Raw genomic sequence first — 6227 nt, forward strand, 5'->3', positions numbered from 1 at the left:
TTCCCGTCTTTAACATTATAAGAAACTCTTGGAATCATGAATCTCTAACATTTGAGGATAAGGGCATTATCGAAAACATCTCATCTCTAGTATCATAAGAAGCTTTTAAGAATCATGAACTTCTAACTTTTGGAAGTAAGAAGGTTATGGAAACATATGTGAAATCATAACATAGGAGTCATGCCTTTTGAAAGAAAAGGGATAGCCTTAACATACCTTTCGGCCTCCTTGGCGATTCAACGTTTATCCTTCCGTACTCGTAAATCTACACATAAACCATTCTTACTATTGTTAGGCTCAAAATCATACGTCCATCTCAAATCCTTAATTTAATTCCATTTAGAATCTTCCAAAATTCGACGACATCATCCTTGTTTCTATGCTTAGACCGAAATCACAATTCAACAACCAACAACAACAACAACAATACCAACATCAACAACATCATTACCAACATCATTATGTTCCATAAAACATGTCACACGATGTTTTCCAACTTCTTCAACTAATCGACTCATTATACGACTATTTAATAGTTCTACCTTCGTAAATAAACCAAAACTAATATTAATAAGAAGAGATTCATACCTTTCTCCCACTATAACCGCAATACCTTCGCTTTTCTTCTTGAACTTGAGCAAAGACTCGTCACTATAAGATTTTATAATCGCAACTGTACGCTGTCTGGGCCAGAATTCGGGGATTATACTTGATTTACGTTAAAATTTGATGAGTGGAAGTTGGTGAAAGTTTCCAGAGGTTTGGAGGGGCTTAGAGGATGTATCAATGAGAAAATAAGGGGGTAACCTCTTTTTATAACGTGTGAGGCTCGCGTTGCACCGACCTAAAAATTGCTCAACGCGTTCGCGTCCCCTAGTGGCGTGTTCGCACTGAATTGGCCCTGGGTCCTTTGTACTTTCGTGCCATTCCCTGGCGCATTCGCGCATACCATGTTTCCTGCCCTGCCAGCCTGACTTGTAACACCTATATCTCCTTACTCCGATGCCATACCGATAAGCGGTCTATTGTGTTGGAAACTAGACTTAGTGAACTTCACTTTAGGCTTTTCTTCGCCTTAAAACTCCTTGTATACTAAAAGATATTCTTCCTCCGCATTGGGCCAAAATTTCCCTTCACATTTTTTCCAAAGTTCCAACAAACTTAATTTCCTTGGTTCACTTGCCCTTCGATCCGTCCAAGGCTTATTATATGAACTTAAACCCTCATAACCATAAGATAAACACATATAATCTCATATGCCTCCTGAAAGGTAGCTCAAGGCTCAACACACAAAACTACGGGGTGTAACATTCCTTCCCCCCTTAAAACATTCGTCCTCGAATGTTGTAGTTGCGAATCCACAACGTTTCATTGACTTCTTCAAGTGATTGCCCTTCTCCTAGACTTGATCGCCTTATCTTTTAGAATATAAGTTGGTCAGTCTCTTCTCGTCCCCTCTTTATTGCGCTATTCCCTAAATTCTATAACCTTCTGCTCTTATGTATGAAATCGAGAATTAACCAATATTTGGTTATCATTCTCCTTCCATTAAGGTGGTCTGACCCATGACTTCTATGGCTAACCATTGATTTGTAAGTACCTTTTTCTTACTTGCTGGTAGACAACTCTCTTATTCGACTATGGCGCCTTCCTTTGCTTACTTTTTTGGTACTAATTTGGGGCCATCCATTTTCATACTCGTCGATCTCGCATACGTACCACATCATCTCTTTGTGGTTTATTAATCAGACCCCTTGAGTCTCCACAAGCTCATCATAGTCATTTTTACAATAGTATATTATTACCGATGAACCCCTACTCTTAATAGTTACTTACCTCGACTATCCATTCAAATTTCTTCCAAAACCAACTATAACAATGTCCTCAACACAGTCTCTCAAATACGTACACACCTAATATTTTCTCGTAGCAGGGTGACACTGATGTTGAATTAATACTCATAGTTCAAACTAATTCATACTCCAAATATCTTCGAACTCATATTAAAACTTTTCCTTTGATTTCTTCTCCATAAATCTTGCAATGTACTTACCGTCATAGAACTTAAGAAACTCTCACTTTACTACCACTTTCTTCCAACACGAGTACCTTATTCTTGAGGTCCGTATACCATTGATCATGCAATAAGCCTTCATTCTTTGTTGACTTTCTATAGCTATCCTTATATCATTTTTCTTTATTGGCCACTTCTTCGCGGTGGTTGTTCACATAATGCTATAATACGCGCTCCCGTATTTGGTATTCTTTGGCGACTTGTGAGATACTTTCTAATCCTTGGCGTCTTTGCCATCTTACTACCAATAAGTCCGTAGCCTTTTCATTTGGAAATTGTCGTACTACCTATAGTACCTATTTTCCAAGATTCTCGGTTGTCCTTGGTATTCATCCCGTTCTTCTTCTTCGTCGGGTGCCACCAGCCTTTCTCTCTCTTTATTACGCTTCGGAATATGTCCTTGCGTATTTAGATGCGGTCAATTTCTACGGCACGTGCGATTAGGCGACCCACGATCTAGAGACATTATATCTCGTATTAAAGAGAATCATTCTTTCTTATTTGTTAATCCCCTTACTCTTCTATCATACTTTTTTTCTTTGTTTTCCATACCTGCCCCATAATATACTTGTTCCCAATTTGTTTCTTCTTTATCCTGATACATTCTCAACATATCAGTGCATCTTGAACTTTGGCTTCTTCGAGCTATTACATTTCTTTCTTCGAAATTTTGGGAGTGTCATAGTTCCTTTCAGGGCTAAGTCTGCTCTCCCCCCCTTTCTAAGGATGTTCTTGTACACCAATAACCTTTGAATAGTATTCATCTGTGATAATCATCTAGTCGACCTTAACGATCCTCCCACTTCTCGATTTTTTTTATAATGCTGGAATTCCTTTCGTCACATGGCTTGACTTATTTGCCTTTCTACTAGTTGATGTCTTTGTATTCAATCGACGTACCCATGCATATCATATCCACTTTAGATGCCTTCTTTGTTGTCTTTCCACTTCTACCTTTTGTGACTAGTAATCCCCTGGTCTGATGAGTTAATGGGGATAACGAAACTCATTAGGCTCTTTAGGGAATACCCGATTGTACCGCGCTCCTTAACACCCTTAAAATTATTCTTGCTCTGGGTTCCCAATTTCGATTTATGTGTATATTATACCATTAAGGTTAATATTCCATACCGTCCTTTCATTCATCCCTTCATCACTTAGTTCATTTGTCCGGAACTCTCCTTAACTGCTAGTTTGCACCACAGCTATGCATCGTATTTCTTCCAGTGTCCTGCCGCTTCTTATTCTTATCATGAAATTCATTCAAAGTATGCTTTTTATCTTTTTCTTTTAGTCAAGCCTTCATCTTTCTTTTTGCCACTACGGCTAGTTCATATTTGTAAATATTCCCCATGTATCATTATTTCCTTTAAGATCGAATCTCTATACTCTTTACAGAGGTTCTTATCCCATGTCACTGATATATTGCCTCCTAGTCAGCTTTGTTAACTTATTATCCTCTCTCTTGTCCTTAGTGATTGCTCGACTTCCTTCAACCAATCCGTTAGTGTACCCTTCTTACTTTCGTCCTCAGGGGTTTTGAGTTCCTTTACTCCTGACGCTCTTCTCCACTTGCCATTTTATAACATTGGCTCTGGAGTTCGTATAATATTCTTTTAGAAGTGCAATTCTATTTTATCTCTAGGTCATCTTTTTGGAAGGGCTTCTTCATTTTCGAGGTAATTTTGGCATGTTATTATAGCTATGCATCTCTTCAAATGCCGCTCAAAAGTCAGAAACCCTTTAGCATATCCTGCTTCTTCTTTCCCAATTTGCATTCCTATTCGTTGCTACTGCCCTTCAATCCCACCTATCAAAATCTATTTTCGGGCCCTATACGGTCGTCCTTTCATCACACGCTACCATACTGTATTCTGTCCATGTTCTTACTTTTGAAATTCGTCCAAATGGTTCTCTACCTCCACCATCATCCTAGACTCCCTCTCGGAAGCTCTATTTGACCCTCATTAGTAACATACTCCCCTTGCTCCCACTTATCCTTTCTCAGGACATCGTATTCTTCTTTCTCTTGTATACCTACTTCTTTTTTTCCCCGATGTGGTTGCATTAGGCTCATCCAACCCTAATTCTTAGGGAATACAACATCAACTTGCTCCATAGCACTTGCCAATTGAACTTCAATACCCTATTTCATCAGTACCTTTAAGATATCATGCGCATCTTAAAACCTTACTTATAAGGTATCCCCCGATTCTTCTTAAACTCATCCTAATTCTATAGCTGCAATACGTTTTCTCTCTCTTTGCCAAACCGGTCCGCCTTATCTCTTGCAATCATTTAGAGTCTCCAACCATGAGTTTCACATGCTTCTGATTTCCCTCAAGCTGTTCCAGTTCCTCATCCTTCTCTTACGTCTGAATTTTTTTTTATCAAACTTCCCAGGGGGTCACCCATCCTAGTGCTACTCTCACCCTAGCATGCTTAACTTTGAGTCCTGATGGGATCCGGTGCGTTAGTGCTGGTATGATCGCATCCATCCGGCTACCTGGCCTTTACCACATGACCTAAAACACGTTGAGTTCTAATGGATCCCAACAAAATTCTTGGTAACGCATCTCCTCGTGATTGAGGACCTTTACTCTCTTATCCGAGCAAATGCTGGTTTAGCCTTCGGAACTCCCAATAACAACAACCAATCAACACACATGACTATCTTCCATTCCCAAATTTAAGATCTCCTAGTGGTGGCCAAAACATCTTAGTCGCAGTTATCCATAAGTACTTCGGTTATCGGCTCTTCTAAAACTCCCATTTATCAACTATTAATGATATCCTGCAATAATTGTACGCACATAAGAAATTTCAATAAAAGACTCATATACCTGTAGCCGGCCTGTCCTTCTCTTGGTCTGGAGGGCTATAAAGTGAAGTATCCTCCTCAGCGTCCTCTCGCCATCTACTGGTCTGGCCCTCCTCATCTCTCTCATCCGAATCTGAGGGGTACGAATATCCTGGAAACTCCTGATTTACCGAAGGCCAAGATAAGGGGCTAGAATAATCAATAACACTCACAGGTGTAGCTGACCTAACATAATGCTCCACTATATGAGAAGCTGGAGGGGTCAACTCTGGTACAGCCTCGGGAGTCTCCTCCATCAGTGTCTCATACGAACCCTTAGACGGGTCCCTTTCAAATCTATCTTCCGACGGGTCCGCCTCCATGGAAGTCGTGGAACTCGGGGGATCGTTGTGGTTCTCTGGAAGGAGTCCGTCTCACCGGAATCTAGGACTCGTCCTGGGATCTGGGGCCCTGGGGGCCTTCTTGACACCCCCGCTATATGAAGCCGATCTTTTCATCTCTTGTCAACTGCTCCTACCTACAGGGAAAGAGGGTCAGAAACGATCTTTCCTAGACTGTGGCTCTATCGCACGATCTAAGATAGAAGGAAAGATCAATGATTCCTAAATGCCCCGAAGCGTCTTCTTTATAAGTGTAGCCGGCTTCACACTCATAAACAGGACTCTACCGGACACGGTCTATAGACAACCCTAGGACGAACTGCTCTGATACCACTTTTGTCACGACCCAAACCCATGGACCGTAACGAGTGCCTAACCACTGCCGACCAAGTACACGCTAACCTCATACTTTCCATATATTGATTAACGGTGCCCATTCCTAACTTATATGCAATGATAGCATCCGCTAGGAAATTTATACAATAAACTCCTCTCAACAAACTCATACAATCCATATATATATATATATATATATATATATATATATATATATATATATATATATATATATATATATACATATATATGCATGGCCACAGTCCGACATGGCCACCGTAAGTACCGTACATAAAATAAGAGACCAAAAGCTTCTACGACGCTCCCACTATATACAAATGTCTATGTACCTCTATCGAATATAAAGCGAGAAGAGATAGACAAGGCACATCGTACACCCACATATCTACATAGCAAAATGGCCGCCTAAAAAGTACAACGACTGCGTACCAAATGGGCGCAGTAACGGTAGAGATCTGCGGTGCCGAATCGTCAGGCGGCACGATCCTCGGGCATGATCGCGACGTCCGCGAAAGGACGTCGATGCAGACGATATTACTCGCGTATGAGCATGAATAACAATAAAACAAGAGGTATGAGATAAAGATAAATTTAA

The sequence above is a fragment of the Lycium ferocissimum genome, chromosome 6, assembly GCF_029784015.1.
Source record: "Lycium ferocissimum isolate CSIRO_LF1 chromosome 6, AGI_CSIRO_Lferr_CH_V1, whole genome shotgun sequence".
In the NCBI taxonomy this organism is placed as follows: domain Eukaryota; kingdom Viridiplantae; phylum Streptophyta; class Magnoliopsida; order Solanales; family Solanaceae; genus Lycium; species Lycium ferocissimum.